Raw genomic sequence first — 20,874 nt, 5'->3', positions numbered from 1 at the left:
CACTCCCCCGGCTGTGCCGCGGCTCCGTCTCCCCCACCCGGCTGTGCCGCGGCTCCGTCTCCCCCACCCGGCTGTGCCACGGCTCGAACAACCGATGGCATCGCCGGTTGCACCCGTGGTGACGTGCCGTCCGTTGGTGATGACGCAGCAGGTACTGTATGCCCGCCGTTGGACTCGATGCTCAACCCGGCCACGCCCTCAACAGCAGCTGCGGCGATGGCGGGATTTTCAAAGTGGTGCTCCGTCGAAATGGCGGGAAGGCGCTGTGGTCGCCAGCTGCCGTCGCCCCGTGGCGGTCCAGCAGCCCCCAACTGTGTGATCTGGTCCAGCATGGCGGCAGCGGCGTACAGCAGCTCCGCCAGCTTAGCGTGCGCCTGCCTCAGCCCCTCTGTCGACGGCTCTCCATTCTCCTGTTGCTGCGGTGTGGACGCATCCGACCCCGACTGCTCCGTGTTTTCTTCAGCCATCCCGGGCTCCCCGACTGCAACGGTGTCCTCCCCCTCCGGTACCCTGACTCGAGCTGTCCGGCGCGTGTCCATGTTCATAGATCTTTACTTCTGACACCAGATGTAATAGAGTTCACGACTCTTGGACGCCGGAACTGGAGGCACACGGGTTTTATTCACACAGCACGGTTCTGGCATACAACACTAGAGGGGGTGTCGGCCCCCTCACCCGGCTAGCTGGGGATACACGCACTAGCTACTTCCTAGCCTGCCTCCTAGTCCTCCTCTAACGGGCTAGGGGAGGCTATCTGGCCCGACACTGGTAAGTCGGGCCCGGTACCCTGAGTCCCAGACCAGCGCTGACAAGAGCACCGGCTCTGGATCTCGGGACCACGCCGCTGGCTCGGTCCTGTTCGGCCCTGATAAGGACGGCGAACCAGGGGAGTCCAGGGCTCTAGCTAAGACGTCTTCAGTCTTCACTGGTTAGCTTCACCAGAACCCCGAGCCCTCCGATACATCCCCTTTTATACCCAACCCCCCGCTGAGGGGTGGGGCCCCCCCGGGGTGCCTGGCGCGGACGTCGTAGAGAGCACCTCCCCGTGCACTCACGTAGCCCCGCCCACTGTGTTTGTTTGCCATAAGCTGCCATGCATAACGGGCTCTCTCTCTAACACCCCTACACATGAATGAGCTGAATGTGAAACTGCAGGGGAAAGATCAGTTTGTTCACGACATGTACAAACATCTGAAAGCCTTCAAATCCAAGCTCACTTTGTTCTCCGGACAAATTGCGAACAAATCTTTCGCTCATTTCCCCACACTTGCCATGCAGGAAGAGGCACCGCGAAACGCAAAAAAATACAGCAAATCGCTTGAGGACCTGCACGGAGAATTCTGCCGTAGGTTCTCTGATTTCGAAAACATTGAACAGTCACTTCAGTTGGTGTCCTGTCCCCTGTCACAAGACCCTGAAACAGCACCACAGGAGCTGCAGATGGAACTGATAGATCTTCAGTCTGACTCCGTCCTAAAGGAGAAGTTCAACTCTGTTAAACTGAATGACTTTTATGCTTCACTTAACAGAGCCACGTTTCCAAACCTCCGGAGGACTGCACAGAAGATACTGACTTTGTTTGGCTCGACTTATGTGTGTGAGCAGACATTCAGTGTCATGAACGCCAACAAAGCCCGTCACAGATCAAAGTTAACGGATCAGCACCTCAGATCTATCCTGAGATTTGCCACAACCAAAATAACCCCAGACTTGGATGCACTGGCAAAAATGGGAGATCAACAACACTGTTCCCACTGAAACTGAAAGTGATTATCTGTTGCTGCAGCGAGGTTGGAGCCATATCTCCATCACATAGCCTGCGTGGCTGCTCTAACCTGTTAATGTAGATAATAAAGAAGTTCAAGTGAGGTAATTGGTTTGGGGGCAGGCCTCAGATGTTTTTATGATGTTTCATCAGTCACGTTACGACATTTTTTGTATTGTTCATTTTCGTGCAGTTTGTTAAATTTCCTTGCAAATAAATGCTTTGCTACCTGTTAAAGGCCAAATCCTTTCATGTAATGATTTTCACATGTCATTTATATTAGTTCACACAAACACTCCATCCATCTGTTCCTGGCCCGGTCCCTCTGTCAAATTTTAGAACCCATTGTGGCCCGCGAGTGAAAAAGTTTGCCCACCGCTGGCCTAGAATGACTTAGTAGGCCAATCCTTGAGTGGCAATCCTTGCCACAGCAATTGCAAGTGAATGCGGTGGCAGCTCCAGAGATATTTAATGCTTTTTTTTTACGTCGCTCCCTCTTGGTCTGCCAAGCAGTGTGTATTTTCTCCTCGCCTCTCATGAGGCCTGTTTTCACAGCCTGCTGCCAGCTGAGCCGGTCCCGGGCACTTTTCTCCCAGTCATTTGGGTTGATGTCGCAGCTCTTCATGTCCCGTTTACAAAAATCTTTGAAGCGCAGGACTGGGCGACCAGTGGCCCGTGTGCCTGATGCCAGTTCACCGTACAAGACATCCTTGGGTATTCTGCCATCCTGCATGTGGCACACGTGTTCAAGCCATCTCAGGCGCCTATGACTGAGTAGAGACTACATGCTAGGAATGTTGGCCAAGTTGAAGACTGAAGTGTTGGGAATGTGATCTTGCCATCTGATACCGAGGATGTGGCTGAGACATCAGAGGTGGAATGTGTTTAGCCGATGTTCTTGATGGGCGTATGTTGCCCAAGACTCAGACCCATAGAGGAGGGTGCTAAGGACACAGGCCCGGTACACCTGTACTTTGGTGTTGAGCGTGAGGGAATTGTCTCCCACACTCTTTTGGTCAACCTGAACATAGCTGTAGAAGCCTTCTCAATGCGCTTGTAAATCTGTGACAAGGGACAAATTGCAGGTGATGGTGGAACTTAAGTAGGTGAAGTCCTGAACGGCTTCCAGGGTGTAGCTGCCAATGTTTATGGAAAGGGTGTCTCTGACATCCTGGCCTATAACATTGGTCTTTTTCAGACTGATTGCCAGGCCAAAGTTGTTGCAGGTGTAATATCTTCAATAACGGCGGGAGACAAGTTGACGGGGCAGCACTCTTTATTCACAACGGTTGCACACGTAACAGTCCCAACCGAGATAACACCTATGTCACACGTGCCTGACTCGGCCACGCACTCCGTCTTCCCCGTGGGGTACGCGCACCTAACTCTGCCTCGACTCAGGCTCTCTGGCTACGCTCTCCCCACGGGGAGATATCAGACCCCTACGCGCCCTCGGCTCGGGCCGCACTCAGTCTCTCCCGTAGGGTACGCGCACCTAACTCTGCCTCGACTCAGGCTCTCTGGCTACGCTCACCCCACGGGGAACTATCAGACCCCTCTTATCAGACCACGGGTCTCGACCACTGGGCTACACAGCCCGAGCCCTTACAAGGGCGTCGGACCGTGAATCCCAAGGCCTCGCCTCTGAGCCTCTCAGAACCCCGGCCCTTACAAGGGCAGCGGGGCTAGGGGTCCCAGGGCCTATCTCTTCCTCCGTCTTCTGTCTTCACCGGTTACCAACTCCCCGAGTGCCCGCGCGCATTGCCTTACATAGCCCTCCGCTCCCGAGGGGGCGGAGCCTATGCGGACCGCGATGTGAGCACCCACTCGATGTAACCAATCACCACGCGCTGCCTCACGATCCCTCCTGCCAGCGCGTATCACCACTACATCATACATAGCTCGCAGCCGGCCCGGCTGCTAAACAAACCCCACTCCACATGTGCGCCCCATAACATGAACACAACGTAACACAACACAACGCAACACAACACAATAACCGCGAACATTAATCAGTAATAACAAGCAACCTATTTACAAACCGACGAGTAACTCAATAAAAATATATATTTTTTCTTTTTTGTAAGACCGACGTGTCCAGAGTCTCCTTGACTTCCTGGTCCTCCCCCCCCCCCCGCTCGCCCCTTGAACGGAACAATAGAGCGGTCGGACGGACGGGGAATGCTGTGACGAGACGATCCGGCCGAACCGTCCCGCACCCCCCCCTCATTTATTCAGTCATGAAAAGTGGCGCGACCTAGCGCGAGTCCGTCTGGCCGGTCCGTCGTACGGGACGGGACGTTGTCGATCGACTGGTGGCTCCGGCAGCCCCGGGAGGCATGGAGCAGGCCTGGAAGAACCGCCCGTGACTTGGGGATCCGGTCGCCGCCGGTCGGCAGCCGTCATTTCCGAGACACCTGGGAGCGGATCAGGCGAAGACATGTGAGGATCAGGCGGAGACATTTCCCCCCCCGAGTCGCCGGTCACATCACATGCTCGGTCCTCATGACATAAAGGAAGGCCATATGGTGGCGAGAATGGTTTCAGCCGGGAGGGGTGAACGTACCAACGGCGCTTTCCCCCATTTTATCTGAACACACTGGGGTCGTGCAACCCGCACGACCTCCACGGGTCCCCGCCACGGCCTCAGTAATTTAGGAGACGTAGCCAACGGCGCATGAGGGCAGTGCAGCCAGGCCCTATCGCCCGGTTTCCAATCGTGCACGTACACCTTCCGTGCACGCAAACGCTCGTTAGCGATTTGGCGAGACCTCGAATTCAGCCGTGCAGCCTCCCGTGCCTCGGCCAGTTTCGCAATGTTAAATTTAATATAGTCGGCCAACTTGGAATTAGGCCGCGGCACGGAAAGCCCCAGCTGGGTCTCCATGGGCGGATCGGCCTCCCGACCGTACATCAGATAAAATGGGGAAAATCCCGTAGCTGCATGGGGGGCCATCCTGTACGCGGCGAGGACACCCGGGACCTACAAGTCCCCAGTCAACCTGTGCCTCGCACACCTGCTGGCACAACATGGAAGTTATAGTTCTGTGGAGTCGCTCCACCATCCCATCAGTCTGTGGGTGGTACGGGGAGGTACGCACCTTTTTAGTACCCAAAAGGTCGCACACCTCATGCAGCAATTTGCTCGAAAAATTATTCCCCTGGTCGGTCAGCAAGCGTTCGGGAGCACCTTTGTCCAAGACGTAGCCCTGGACAAAGGCGTCCACCACGGCCGCCGCCGACTGGTTGGCAAGTGGCTACGCCATAGGCCACCGAGTGAAGTATTCCACACCAACCAGCAGGTACTTGTTACTCCTAGGCGTCACCGGAAAAGGCCCCAAGATATCTAGCGCAACGAGCTCGTTCCTGCGCGAGACCTGAATGGACTGTAGCGGCGGATTAGGCGCAACGGGCGGTGGTTTCCGTTGAGCGCAGCCCACACACCCCTTCAGTATGTTGACCACATCGCTCCCCATGCCCGGCCAATAATAGTCCCGCTGGAGCAGAGCGAGCATTTTGTTTACTCCCAGATGCAAGAGGCGTTCGTGTGCGGCCAGAACAACTTTGCCCCGCATAGCGGAGGGCACGACAAGTGCGTGCCGCCGGGACATATTGTCCCATCTCATTAGCAGGCCCTGTTTAAGCAGCCAGGAGCCGGCTCCCTTCTGACCCTCCTCGGGACCCCCCACCCTATGACGCAACGCAAGTAGGGAGCTGTCAGCCATCTGGAGTCGGCCCCACTCAACGAGAGACAGTGAAAGTAGCGAGTCCCCGCCCGCAAGAGTAGTGGGAACATCGACCAGCGGTGCATTCGCGGCCGCGACCAACTCACCCTCGGGGACAGCGACATGCGGTTTACAGCGCGCCGACCCCATAAAACACGCACATTCGGAACGAGGCGACAATCACGACAGGGCATCCGCGTTGGTGTGGCGCAACCCCTTACAGTAAGTGGTCGTAAATTGATAGTCCTGGAGGACCTCCAACCACCGTGACAATTGGCCCGAGGGTTGGGCGACCCGCAATGCGTACTGAAGTGCCGCATGGTCAGTACGGACCGTAAAATGACGGCCGTAGAGATACGGTCTAAATTGTTGTACGAAAAAAACAATAGCCAGTAACTCGCGACGGGTCACACAGTAGCGCTGTTCAGCTGGCGATAAAACCCTGCTACCGTAGGCGACCACCCGTTCGACTCCCCCGACCACCTGTGAGAGCACCCCCCCAATGCCTGTGTTACTAGCATCCGTATCCAGCAGGAAGGGTCTCGTAAAATCAGGGTAACACAAGGGCGGGGCACCCACCAAGGCGTCCCGAAGGGAGCAGAATGCGGCCTCCTCCTCTGGCCCCCAGCGAAACCTGACCCCTTTGGCCATCAGAGCATGCAAGGGTTTGGCTATGGTGGCAAAATGCTCAACGAATCGACGGTAGTAGGAAGCAAACCCAATGAAACTGCAGACCTCAGTAACCGACGTGGGCGTCGGCCATGAACTGACGCAGTTTGTCGTCGCGGGATCGGTGGACATCCCCGAAGAGTCGACAATGTGGCCTAAGTACCGTACGGATTCCCGAAGCAGGTGGCACCATTGCAGACCTGACAGAACCAATTCCATAAGGCGCTGAAACATCGCGGGAGCAGAATGGAGTCCCATGGGCAACCGATTAAACTGGAACAGGCCCACAGGAGTCCGGAATGCGGTCTTAGGTTTTGACTCCTCGTCGAGTGGCAATTGCCAGAATCCCGACAGTAAGTCTAGCGTCGAAAAATACCGCGCCCCAGCTAACGCATCCAGAGACTCATCCATTCTGGGGAGCGGATACGCATCAGCCACGGAGATCTTATTAAGGCGATGGAAATCAACGCAAAACCGCAAGGACCCGTCTTGTTTTTTAACCAGAACGATGGGTGCTCCCCACGGACTGGATGAGGGCGAAATGATGTCGGCGGTTAGCATGTCATTGACGGCCGATTGAACGCGTCACACATTTCAATGTGGTGGCGTAACAGGTCCGTGCACCCAATATCATATTTGTGCCTGCTGAACACATCTGAAAATTCGATCAGCAGAGCGCGCAGTGCACCCAATTGCACACTCGACAAATGACTGGAGCCCACACACAGCGAGTCCACCCACTGCAGGTCATCCCCTGATTGAAATTTCTGCGCCGGGATGGGATCAACGTGCGCAATAAGCCACTCTTCCGTAGGGAGCGGTGCCGCGTGAGCAAGCACGGTGCCCTGCGGAATAACGGCCGGCCGCGAACCCGCGTTCAAAACCGTGACAAACGGGTCCCCGTCAGCCCGTACCAACGTCTGAGCCACCGCCAAGTCCAGACCCCCCACAGCTCTGTTCGACGGACCCAAAAGCACGCCCTGCCCCGCAGTCTCCCTACCCAATGGCTTCCGCAACCGGAGGGGTACCAACATCTGCGAACCCGGGGGTACGTGCACCGTATGGGTCGCTAGCGCTTGGACCGTCGCACAAGCTGTCCACAATTTAGTAGGGTTAGACAAAAAGGAAATACGGCGACCCGATGGCAGCTCGATACAACCTTGATCAACAAGAATTTTAATGGGCATCTTAGCCAAAAAGTCTGTACCCAACAGACATGGAACCGCAAGGGAAGAAGAGACCAAAACAGGTCCCGATAATTTAATATCCCCTATACAATTGCTCGCCCGAATCTGGCCGACAATGCCCAACGAGCCCCCATTCGCCGCGTAACATGGCGCGTCTACCGGGAGCAGAGGCCGACATTGGACGGGGAGAATGTTGTAAATAAGGTCAGAGATGATAGTTGCTGATGCGCCCGTGTCCACCAGCACCCTGACATCGATACCGTCTATAAATCCCGTAACCACAGACGCCCCGGCCGACGCGGCCACCATCCTGTGGCCCAACTCGGACCATTCAATTTCTCCCGGCCCGCGTACGAACCCCCCTTTCCGAACCGAACCCCCGGCCCCCATGCGCACCTCCTCAGCCGCGAAGCGGCGGCCTATGTGTGACGTGTATGCAGACCGAGCATATGTAGTGCCGCGACTTGCCGGGGGTAGTTGGGACAACTTGGGGCCTTGGTCGTCGTCCAGTCGAGGTCCCGCGGCGCGCTGACGTGGAGCGCGGCACCCGGACGCCACGTGGCCGCGAAGGCCGCAGTTGTAGCACGTGACAAGGGACGTCACAGGTCTCGGTTGCTCCGGCTTGCGGGTCGATCGCAGAGGCGAACGACCCCCCGACCTCCAATCCCCCGGTCGCGCTGTAGCGAATGCCTCCTCCCGTGGGCGGCTGACTTGAGGTTCGGTGTCCACCGGGGCAGGAGCTGAGACCGCGGCAGAAGCGCAGACGACCACCTGTTTCCGTTTTAGGACCTCATGTGCCTGGATGCTCGTTGCAACTCGCAACGAACAAACGTCCACCTCGTCCGCCGTGTTGATGGGGACCCCCAGGTCCTGAGCCAGCGTCAGCAGCTGTTCCAATAACATGGCGTCCTGCCCCTCCTCGTCCATGCGAGGGAAGGCAGCGTCCGCGAGAGCCAGCAGCGCTGTGCGGTATGCGAGCGCTGTCTCCGTGTCCCCCTTCCGTCGCCCGTAGAATTGGTGGTGGCAGGCGGAGGGTGGACCATACACCTTGGCCATGAGGCCCAGCGCGGCCTTGAGCGTGGAGCGGGCCGACCTCGGGGCGGACCTGAAGGCCGCGAGCGCATTGTCGTCCAGCATCGCAGGCAGTGCCCGTAGCGCCGTAGCGTCGGACCACCCCGACATTTCCTGATGGGCGAGGAATCTCTGCTGGAAGGCGCCCCAGTCACCCCCTTCGGCTTTGAAGGCCGTCAGCGCGGGAAGTCGCTGCTGAAAAACCATGTCGTCCTCCGACAGGTGATTTTCCCGCGCCACGCCGTCGGTATGGGAAATGGTGGCCCCTATCACGGGCGGTTGATGGCCGCCCGCAGCGCACGCTGATGACGTGAGCGGCAGAGAGTGGAGGTCCCCGGTCACGTGTTGCTCGCGATTCCCGCCAAATGACGGCGGCTCGGTAAAAATGGCGCCATTTTGAAAGTCCTTGGCGCGCAGCACATTTTGGCGGGAATCTCCCACGCGACCCCTCTCGACGTCCGTCGACGTCCTTCCTCCTCCTGACGCGGTGATCTCCGCCAGGATGGACGCCGCGGCAAGTAGCAGCTCCGCCAGATGAGAGTGTGCATCGCGGAGTCCGGTGTTGGACCCCAGCGGATCGTCGGGCGCCCGTGAAGGGTCCTGCGGCGTCGGCATCTCCTCCTCCTCTCCTCCCGATGCTCGCTGCCCCGAATCGTCGTGGTCGTCCTCCCGGTCACGCTCATGAGTCCGATGAGTCTTCCTTGTATCCATGACTTGAAGACAGGTTCACTTCTGACGCCAGTTGTAATATCTTCAATAATGGCGGGAGACGAGTTGACGGGGCAGCACTCTTTATTCACAATGGTTGCACACGTAACAGTCCCAACCGAGATAACACCTATGTCACACGTGCCTGACTCGGCCACGCACTCCGTCTTCCCCGTGGGGTACGCGCACCTAACTCTGCCTCGACTCAGGCTCTCTGGCTACGCTCACCCCACGGGGAACTATCAGACCCCTCTTATCAGACCACGGGTCTCGACCACTGGGCTACACAGCCCGAGCCCTTACAAGGGCGTCGGACCGTGAATCCCAAGGCCTCGCCTCTGAGCCTCTCAGAACCCCGGCCCTTACAAGGGCAGCGGGGCTAGGGGTCCCAGGGCCTATCTCTTCCTCCGTCTTCTGTCTTCGGTTACCAACTCCCCGAGTGCCCGCGCGCATCGCCTTACATAGCCCTCCGCTCCCGAGGGGGCGGAGCCTATGCGGACCGCGATGTGAGCACCCACTCGATGTAACCAATCACCACGCGCTGCTTCACGATCCCTCCTGCCAGCGCGTATCACCACTACACAGGCATTGGCAAGGTCGATGAGTGTCTGCAGACCTTATTCTGTGTGAGCTGTCAGCGCGCATCATCAGCGAATAGGAGTTCTCTGATGAGGACTTTGCGGACTTTGGTTTTGGATCTGAGACGGCCAAGGTTGAAGAGTTTGCCATCAGGCCTTGTATGGAGAAAGACTCCCTCTTCTGCTGTCCCAAAGGCATGTGTGAGCATAAGTGAGAAAACGATGCCAAACAGTGTTGGGGCAAGCACGCACCCCTGCTTTACACCGCTGAGTATGGAAAATTACTTTGAGGTGGTGCCGCTGTGCTGTATTGTTCCTTTCATGTTGTCATGGAAAGAGGAGATGACTGCCAGCAGCTTCGGTGGGCAGCCGATCACTTTGAGGAGTTTGAAGAGGCCTCCCCTACTGATGAGGTCAAAGGCTTTTGTAAGATCAATGAATGCCAAGTACAGGGGCGTTCTCGACATTTCTCCTGTAGCTGACGCAAGGAGAAGAGCATGTCATTTGTGGACCTTCCTGCTCTGAAGCCACACTGAGCCTCAGGATACGTCCTTTCAGCTAGTAACTGTAACCTGCTGAGGACCACACGGGCAAAGGTTTTTCCCACGATGCTCAGTAGGGAGATGCCGCGGTAGTTATTTCAGTCCCCACGGTCACCTTTGTTTGTATTTAGGGTGATGATGTTGGAGTATCTCATGTCTTAAGACACTGCTCCTTCTTCCCAGCACTGGCAGACAAGTTATTGGAGTTTGTGACGATGGCGGGTTTCGCACATTTCAGTACCTCAGGTGTGATGCCGTCCTGTCCCGGGGACTAGCTGCTGGCTAGTGAGTTGATGGCGTTGTCAAGTTCATTCAAGGTTGAAACATTGTCCAGTTCATGTATCATTGGTAGGGGCTTTACAGCAGCAAGGGCAGCTTCTGAAACACCGTTGTCTCGTGAGTAGAGCTCTCAGTAGTGCTCTACCCACCTGGCCATTTGCTCTTGTTTATCAGTGATGATGGCCCCTGTGCTGGATTTCAGGGAGGCAGTCTTCCTGATGTTTGGACCAAAGGCTGTCTTGATGCCTTCATACATGGCATGGATATTACCAGTGTCAGAGGAGAGTTGGATCCTACTGCTGAGGTTCAGCCAGTAGTTGTTGGCGCAGCATCTGGCAGTCATTTGAGTAGCACTGCCGGCAGCTTTCAGAGCCCTTAATGATCCTGTACTTGGGACTTGCTTGTACTTCAGGAGCGCCATGCGCTTGGCTTGGAGGATGGGTTCCAATATAGCCAGGTGTTCCTCAAACCAGTCTGTGTTCTGCCTTGTCTGCTTGCCAAAGGTATTGATGGCTGCATTGAAGATGGCGTCTCTGATGTAGGGCCACTTTGTCTCCATGCTTCCATCTGGTGTGTCGTGTAGGGACTGCTCAAGGCTGTGTTGGAATGATTGAGTGAGCTCCGGGAGGGAGGTCTTGGCAGAGTTGATGCGTAGGTAGCGCTTTTGTTTGAGGCGGTGTATCTTTTTGGGGCATAGTCGGACCTTGCTGGATACCAGCGAGTGATCGGTGTCACAGACTGCACTGTGGTAGCTGCGTGTGATGAGTACTGAGTTTAGGAGGACTCGTCGGGTGATGACGAGATCCAGTTGGTGCCAATTAAGAGACCTTGGAATGTCTCCATGATACTTTATGGTATGGTTTTGTGAAAAATAATGAGTTTGTGATCCAGAGATTGTGGTATGAGCAAAGCTCCAGTAGTCTTTGGCCACTGGCATTCATCTTTCCGATGCCGTGATAGCCAAGGCATGCGGGGCACGCGTCGTGGTCAGCCCAACCCTTGCATTGAAGTCTCCCAACAGAAACATGTGCTCAGAGCTGGGGATTTTGCGAATAATATTGTTAAGCTCTTCATAGAACTGGTCATGAATCTCCGGAGGTGAGTAGAGTGTTGGGGCGAAGACACTCAGGATGTTTACATGGCCAGAAGCAGTGAGCAGTCTCATGAGCAGAATCCGTTTGGAGCCTGCGGTTGGTGGTTCTATCATGCCAAGGAGTGTGTTTTTGATGGCGAACCCAACACCGTGTTGCCTGGCCAACACGGTGTTGGGTTCGCCACTGCCAGCAAACCGGGTCTCCTGCAGTGCTGCAATATCCACATGGAGTCTCGCCAGCTCCCTGTCGATAACTGCAGTCTTGCGGATGTCCTCAATCTGCAATAGACCTTCGGAGAGTCCAGAACACACTGTACGTACATTCCAGCTTGAAAAATGAATGGCTGGAACCTTATTTCCTTTTGTTTTTCTTTTGTCTGGTGCAGGTGTTGCAGCCCACTTGTCTGGTGATGAACCATAAGCTCCAAGTACCCATTGGAGCAGGTGATCCGTGGCGGGAAAGCACCTTATTGGCTGGGGGCTGCCCAGCTTGAGGCGGGCGGTAGCTATCCATTGGGGTGCAATGACCCCTCCCACCGACGATGGAAACTCGTGGCGCCCATTTTTTATGCCAATCTAAAATGAGCTTATAACCCGTGACTGCTGCCATCCGTGTTTCTTGGCCATGATTAGGTGGCTGAGGAGTGTCCTCTCCCAATTTGCTATAGGCAAGAATATAACAGCCCCTACCCATATCCCTCGCCTCTTTACATCCCTCATCACCAAGCTCCTCATGATCTAAATTACACTGCCATTACCCATTGGTATTTTTCATTGGCCAGGATTCTAGAATTCTCTTATGGAGGATATATCTACCTTTACGAATTGTAATATCGGTTCCTAATAACGGTGCAGGATGATGATGATGATGACGATGTCATAGGAAACCAATTCTGATATGATTTAATAATAGAACCTCAAGGTGCTTTACATCAATGACAATGAGGTTGGGTAAGAAGTGGCTGAGTTAAAAGACAAAATGTATTTGAAAAGAGAAATGCCTTCAGGTGGGACTTGAAGATCTCAAACGAACTGGACTCCCTGACAGCCTTCTGCAGAGAGTTCCACTGTGCGGGTGCCATGGAGGCAAAGGGCCATAGATCGCTGGCCATGGACTTGAGCTTCGTCAGGGTCCGGGATTGAAACCATGACTTCTTGCATACCAGGTGAGAGAGATAACATCTCAGCACCCCAACGGGGTCAGATGCCGAGCAGCTGCATCCTGAACGGACTGGAGTCGAGAGAGTACCGGACTGGAGGTTATAGTTATATTTCAGATTAAAGGCCTAGCTTCTCGAGGAGAAGAGAGACAGCAGAGATAGGGAAACTGAGCCAGACCGGGAGTGATATGTCCAAAGACGTGAGTGACAAATGGACAGAGCAGGGTGAGGTTATCACGCAACATTAACACGTAGTAGTAGGAGGCTCTGCGACCAATATTATCCGTAAGAGGTTTTTGGGTTAGATCGCATAAATATAAATATGTCTATGCAAGACAGTGACTGTCGGCCCACCCTCCTTTCTCCCGACTCACTTTTACTGAAATAGCTACTAAGGATCGTTTTTAATCTCGTATGCAATAATCATGGGTGGACACCTTTATTAATTTATTATAAGTAGTTTACAATTTATTTTCAGTAATTTACAATTATAATGAAAATAAATAAAATAATTATATGCAGCTGCAATTCATAATGTGAGGGACAAAGCGAACCCCGTGCCCCCCCCCCCAGATATATAAGTCAAACTCCGCCTGTGACAATAATGTATGTAGGCTATAACTATATACTGTATATATAATACTAGCCTTTTGCCCGTCCAAGGATGGGTGTATTTCAGTAAATCTGAAACTTGCAAGCAAAAAGCAGACCACGACGTGATATTCATTGCATCAATTCGTGTGCAATTTGTAAGGCCGCGGTGACACAGACTTATTTCATTTAAAGGTTATAATCCCTTGTTCATCATGACGTCCTTTTTACTTCTATGTCTCAATAGCGTTACGGAGATTGCGTGACGTGGGGGTTCTGCCTTTGTAGTGAGGGTTGTAAGTTGACGATGAGGAGGGGGGACGAGGCGTCTTGTCCCCCCATGTGGAGTGACATCACCCAATAAGTATTTTAAATGGGGGGGGGATGTCCATTTGGAAGACGTCACCTCTTCATGATTATTAATGAGAGGGGCTGTTCGATGTGAAGTGACGTCACCCGCTCATGATTATTAATTAGGGGGATATTCATGTGGAGGACGTCACCTATTCATGATTATTAATGAGGGCTGGCTGGCCGATATGGAGTGACATCACGCGCGGGACACACAGACATTCTTGGCTCATTAGTAGCACCGTGCATTGGGCCTAGAAGAAGATAGTCTCACTCTGACAGTATTAATACAAAGATTTAAAGGTCACAATACTCACAGTTAAGTTTTCGTGCGCACTTGCTTTCATGAGCATGTCAGTTATCAGAAAATCCTGGTTAGTGTTCAGTATCAAACACCAGCAGCAGTAGTGCTACTGGATTTTACACTGTGTATTTTTCGGAAATGCAATTTTTTCATTTGCAACAAAGTGTTCTTTTTTCTCTGCCGCTGACGGCTGAGCACAAAGCTCCTGTCTGACTGAGGGACTGTGATTGGTTATAACTGTGTCATCAGTGACACTAACACACTAATTTTTATTTTACCAGGTAAGTCCCCACTGAACTATATTAAAGCACTTTTTTTCAAGCGACCTGTCCACATATGATAGCTCAGCGAAGCGGCGTATCATCACGTGGAAACTTATAGCAGCCAAATACTCAAAACGCACATTGATTCTAAATTTTGAGGAAAACACGGAGGACCCTGAGAAAAATCCACACGACCACGGGGAGAGAGACATGCAAACTCCAAATATTCAGGCATCGGGATCGGACCTCATGCAATTCAGGCAAGATGGTTGAGGGATTGCAGAAATTGCTACTTTTAAGACTGCAGCTACAAAATGTTATATGTTTAATTAACCTTTGGGTTAAACCGGTAACCAAAATCTTTTTTTATTTTAGCGTGACAAATTAAATTTATATGTACGTTAAACTTCTTTCACACCGTGCGGGGCAAAGGACAACAAACCAAACACAAAGCAGTTCTAAAGAAATGAGTCTGTCAATCGAGATGATGATTTAAAAGTGCATAGCTCCATTGATTTCCGAATATCGGAAAGAAGAGCGTTCCAGATGGCCACAGAAGCGTATCTGAAAGTGCGTGATGAATTTGGGTTCGGTTTCATTTCAATAAGATTCACGGTTACTATTCCGGTATTCGTTTCGGCTGGACTCTCTGGTGAAAGCTGCATTACCAAGCTGCAGCATGTACAAAATACTTTGGCACACGTTGTGACGGATACTGCAAGATCCGACCATGTCAGTCCAGTGCTCGCTGAGCTGAATTGGCTTCCGGTTGCTGAACAAATATATTATACTCTTTGGTTCTTTCAGTAAAGTCACGTAGATAGACAATTAATAGATCACGACGTTTCGATCGCAACACAAGCAACCGTCATCAGGTGAAAGAAACACAGCAGGAGAACTGCTGTCGTAGGAGAAAGAGTTGCTGCAACAAGAGTTTATAAAGCTTTTGGTGGTGCAACCCAAGGGGAAGTGGGAGGAGCTAAAGAAGGATTTTTTACGTAAATGTAGATGTAAGAGATTAGCACGTCAATGTGAGACGGCTCCAGCAACCGGGGGTGTGCCAATGAGAAGATTAGCATGTCAATGTCAGAGAGCCGGGCAACAGGATACCCGCAAGAGCAAGAGATAATGTCGCATTCATTACACACAAAGTGCTTTCCACAAAGTAACCACAATTCTTAGCTGATCTCGTCAAGGAGCATAAACCATCACGCAAACTCCGGTCATCCTCGCAACAGTGGCTTTTGGCTAACCATCGAACAAAGATGTTCACTACATCGCACGCTTTCGGATGCGCGAGAACGCTCTTCCTTCTGAAATTAGGAAGCCACTGGAGCTATGCACTTTGAAATCTAGATTTGAAACTCGTTTATTTAGAACTGCTTTTTGTATTTAGTTTGTTGCCCTTCCCCAGCACCTCCGATTAACATGGTTGGCTACGTACGGTGCGAAAGAAGTTCAACATACATACATACGTACAAAAGACGTGTTTCCCACAATGCAAACAAGAGTTGATCTCTGGTTATTTTGGTAAAGTCACGTAGGTAGAAAAAATTATAGATCACGACGTTTCGATCGCAACACACGCAACCGTCTTCAGGTGAAATAGAGGGGAAATATGCTGAGGCAGGCTGTTTATAATGGTTTCGAGATTGGTGGGTCAGCTAATGTTAATGTAGGAGCGAGCAGGAGAGTGCGAGTAGGAGAGAGAAATCTGCTTGTAAATGTAAGCTCGGCGAATGCCGAGCTTGGCCAGGGCCCGTAAACCTGCTTGTAAATGTAAATTTAAGCTCAGCGAGGGTCGAGCTCGGCCAGGACTCGGGAATTTGCTTGTAAGTGTATATGTAAGCTAGGCAAGGGCCGAGCTCGGCTAGGGCCCGGAAATTTGAGAGTTGGCTAATATGGGCAGGTAGGAAGGGAACATCAAAGCAGTTAAAACTTTACCTGGTTGAATTTCGATTTAAAGATTTCGTGACTGCAGGTATTCATATTCTTGGGTCTTTCGGTAAAGTCACGTTGAAGGGTTGATCACGTTCTTCCAATGATTGCTTAATTTGTATACATCTTCTCGGTTGAAGTTATGTCTGTGTTTATAAATTTGGATGGCTTCATGGACAAATGTTTTAATGGTAGCCCAAAGGTTTTCAGAGTACCTTGGTCTTGGAAAAGACAATATCGTGTGAGCCCCCCGCGTTCAAACAGTGATCAGCCATGGCAGAGGTATTAGTTCTGCCGTGTTTCAAAATTGCCTTGTGTTCGCGAACACGGTCCGAGACATGTCGTTTCATTTCCCCAATGTAACTGCTATCGCAGACACAACTTAGTTTGTAGACACCAGGATATTGCATGTCAAGAATCACATATTTCACAGATGGGATCAAATCACGGATTTTGTGTACTGTGTTGGATCGAACCTGAATCTTGTGTTTGTTCAAGATTTTGGAAATCTTTTTGGTAACCTCTGCTATGTATGGCAAGGTGATGGTTTGATTGGGTCCTCAGATGGTTCTCTCCCTATGGTTGGGGATACAGCTTTGCGGATTGTGTGATCCGAATATCTATTCATCTTGAGGGCTTGGCATACGTGCTCCAGTTCACTGGATAAGTGGTGCTGGTCGGAGATGCAACGGGCCCTATGGTGTAGTGTTTTGATGAGGGAATTCTTCTGGGCTGGATGGTGGTGGGAATCAGGCTTTAGATAGGAATCCGTGTGGGTGGCTTTCTTGTAGACAGTGTCCCAATGAGCCATCAGGTCTCTTCTCGATCAAAACATCCAGGAATGGTAGCTTGCCATAATTTTCCACTTTCATGGTGAATTTGATGGATGGGTGTATGGAATTGATGTGGTTGAAAAATTGGTTCAGTGCTTGCAGGCCATGTGGCCAAATGACGAACGTGTCATCTATGTATCTGTTCCACAAGGAAGGACGTAGGGTGGGTGTCTGGATGGCATCTGTCTCAAAATTATCCATGAAAACATTTGCTACTACTGGCGATAAGGGAGAACTCATTGAGGTACCCTCATTTTGTTTGTAGAATGTACCATTCCAGGTGAAGTAAGTGTTGGTAAGGCACTGCCTTACCAAAGTTGGTACATCTGGATTCAGTCCATGTTGGACCAAGTCTTCAATGATTGCAATGGTGTCAGGTACAGGTACCTTGGTGGACAAGGAGATAACATCAAAACTAACAAGCAAATCATCAGGAGACAGTGAGATGTCCTTGATTTGAGAAACCAAGTGAGCTGATTTAAGTACAGCTGAGATAGCCTTGCCCGTTAAAGGAAGCAGGGTCTCAGACAGCAATCGGGCCAGTTTGTAGGTGGGTGAGTTAATGGTGGAGATAATAGGACGGAGTGGGGTACCTTCTTTATGGATTTTTGGAAGGCCATAAAATCTGGGTGGTCTAGCAGCTGAAGGTTTTAGAGAAAGCTGCTTGGTCGGTTCGATTAGAGAAGTCGAATTACTGATGATATTGTTGGTTTTCATAGCCAGGCGGTTGGTAGGATCTCTATTGATTTTAGTATAGCTGCCATCATTATGTAATAAAGGACTTCGCCGACACACAGCTGTGTCTCCGTCTCTCTCTCTTTATTCTCGTTTGACGCTCGCACTCCACTGGTCCCAACAGCGGATCGGCTGCTCCTTGCGCGCGCCCCGCGCGCCCCTTTCATCAGTCGCACCGCTCCCCGCTCCCGCACACTGTTGGCTAGAAGCGTCTCCACGTGGCTGATGGCGCAGGTACCCTTCGGCCACCCAACGTGGTCCTGCTCCATGACTCCACCAACTGACCTGGAGCCTCTTCCGGATCCCACCTATATTCCCCTCACCACGTGATCCTGTCTCCACCCTCTCACCACGCCCTTCACCTAACCTTCCAGATCCCGACCTCCGCATAGCGCCCCGCTGGCTCCGCCCTTAGGCTCCGCCCCTGCTCTTCTCGCATCCGATTGGACCGGAGGTGGGCGGCGGACCTTCACATACGCCCCCATACTGGGCCCGCCCCCAATACCCCGGGCCGTATGATTGGCCCAGAGCCGAGCAGCGAAACCCCGCTTATGCTCGCATTACAATTACAAGCAAATTTCCGGGCCCTGGCTGAGCACTGCCCTCGCCGAGCTTACATTTACATTTACCAGTACATTTTCGGGCCCTAGCCGAGCTCAGCCCTCGCCGAGCTTATATTTACAAGAAATTGTATCTCTCCTACTCGCACTCTCCTGCTCGTTCCTACATTAACATTAGCTGCCCCGCCCATCTCTAAACTTTTATAAACAGCCTGGCTCAGCAGATTCCCCCTTTTTTCACCTGAAGATGGTTGCTTGTGTTGCGATCGAAACGTGGTGATCTATTATTTTTTCTACCTACGTGACTTTACCGAAAGAACCAAAGAGTATGGATTCCTGCTGTCACGAAAGCTTCAAATCAAGATTGAACAGTCTCTACAGGGAGGGTTTCCACACAACTGTTAGATCTTTTAACAGACTGTGAGACAAGAAGGATCACCTGATCTGAAGAGATGCCACGACACCAAGATAATACCGATCGCCTTTACACTCACAGCTGCTGCTGTCACTTCTCCTAACGCTAATCGGATCTTGCTTAGGGCTAGCCTAGCCTTAATCTCAGAGAGAATAAGACCGATTTGAACTTGATAATTTAGACAAGACTCTCTTACAATCATACTTATCATTAACAGATAAAATGTCCACATCTGATTGAGAACACGTAGATAACATGACAGTTTCCTCAGCTACTTCAATGTCAACCAAATGCAAAGTTAGCCTCATTGCTAAATTCAACCTCCTGTCAAAAAAGAAACCAGAACCAAACATTAAAAAGTTAGATGTTAACAAGATTGTTATCAATCAGAGTAACAGCCCAATTTCCGACAGCTTAAAAGTTGTACTAGTTAAAGGGTTAAATTTCGCAGTCACCCCAAAACACATCCCAGTGGATGATACCATTGCCCAGGTCGACGTATCCCTCAAAGGTTTGGGACACATCCCGGCAGACGTTGCAAGATCTGAAATCACTTCTATCCTAAAAAATGCTAAGAAACCCATTAGTAACATCTGCAAGGATGAGCGTTTTGAACTCGCTCAATTGAAAAAGAGAGATGACATTGTCATCCTCTCAGCCGACAAGTGCAATTCCACTGTCATCATGGATAAAACCACTTACAACAACAACATTCAGGACCTTCTTAATGATGGCAGCTATAACAAAATCAATAGAGATCCTATCAACCATCTGGCTATGAAAACCAACAATATCATCACTAATTCGACTTCTCTAACCGAACCGACCAAGCAGCTCTCTCTAAAACCTTCGGCTGCTGGACTACCCAGATTTTATGGCCTTCCAAAAAATCATAAAGAAGGTACCCCGCTCCATTCTATCGTCTCCACCATTAACTCACCCACCTACACACTGGCCCGACCACCTCAGCTGTACTTAACTCAGCTCACTTGGTTTCTCTAATCAAGGACATCTTACTGTCTCCAGATTATTTGCTTGTCAGTTTCGATGTAGTCTCGCTGTCTACCTGACACCATTGCAATAATTGAAGACTAGGTCCAACAGGGACTGAATCCTGATGTACCAACTTTGGTGAGGCATTGCCTTACCAACAATTACTTCACCTGGAATGGTACATTCTACAAACAAAATGAGGGTACTCCAATGGGTTCTCCCTTATCGCCAGTGGTAGCAAATGTTTTCATGGAGAAATTTGAGACAGATGCCATCCTGACATCCACCTTCCTTGTGGAAGAGATACGTAGATGACACGTTCGTCATCTGGCCACATGGCCTGCCAGCATTGAACCAATTTTTCAAACACATCAATTCCATACACTCATCAATCAAATTCACCATGGAAGTGGAAAATGATAGCAAGCTACCATTCCTCGATGTTTTGATCGAGAAGAGACCTGATGGCTCGTTGGGACACTGTCGACAGGAAAGCCACCCACATGGATTCCTATCTAAAGCCTGATTCCCACCACCATCCAGCCCAAAAGAATTCCCTCATCAAACACTACACCATAGGGCCCGTTGCATCTCCGACCAGCACCACTTATCCAGTGAACTGGAGCACGTATGCCAAGCCCTCAAGATGAATGGATATTCGGATGGCACAATCCGCAAAGCTGTATCCCCAACCATGGGTAAAGAACCATCTGAGGACCCAATCAAAACCATCACCTTGCCATACATAGCAGGGATTACCAAAAATATTTCCAAAATTTTGAACAAACACAAGATCCAGGTTCGATTCAACACAGTACACAAAATCCGTGATTTGATCCCATCTGTGAAATATGTGATTCTTGACATGCAATACCCTGGTGTCTACAAACTAAGTTGTGTCTGCAGTAGCAGTTACATTGGGGAAACGAAACGACATGTCTCGGACCGTGTTCGTGAACACAAGGCAGATTTGAAACACGGCAGAACCAATACCATCTGCCGTGGCTGATCACTGTTTGAACGCGGTGGGCTCACACGATATTGTCTTTTCCGAGACCAAGGTACTCTGCAAACCTTCGGGCTACCATCAAAGATTTGCCCATGAAGCCATCCA

The sequence above is a fragment of the Lampetra planeri genome, chromosome 49 (assembly GCF_965212315.1).
Source record: "Lampetra planeri chromosome 49, kcLamPlan1.2.h2, whole genome shotgun sequence".
Taxonomy (NCBI): Eukaryota; Metazoa; Chordata; class Hyperoartia; order Petromyzontiformes; family Petromyzontidae; genus Lampetra; species Lampetra planeri.
This window is presented reverse-complemented; position numbering follows the sequence as displayed.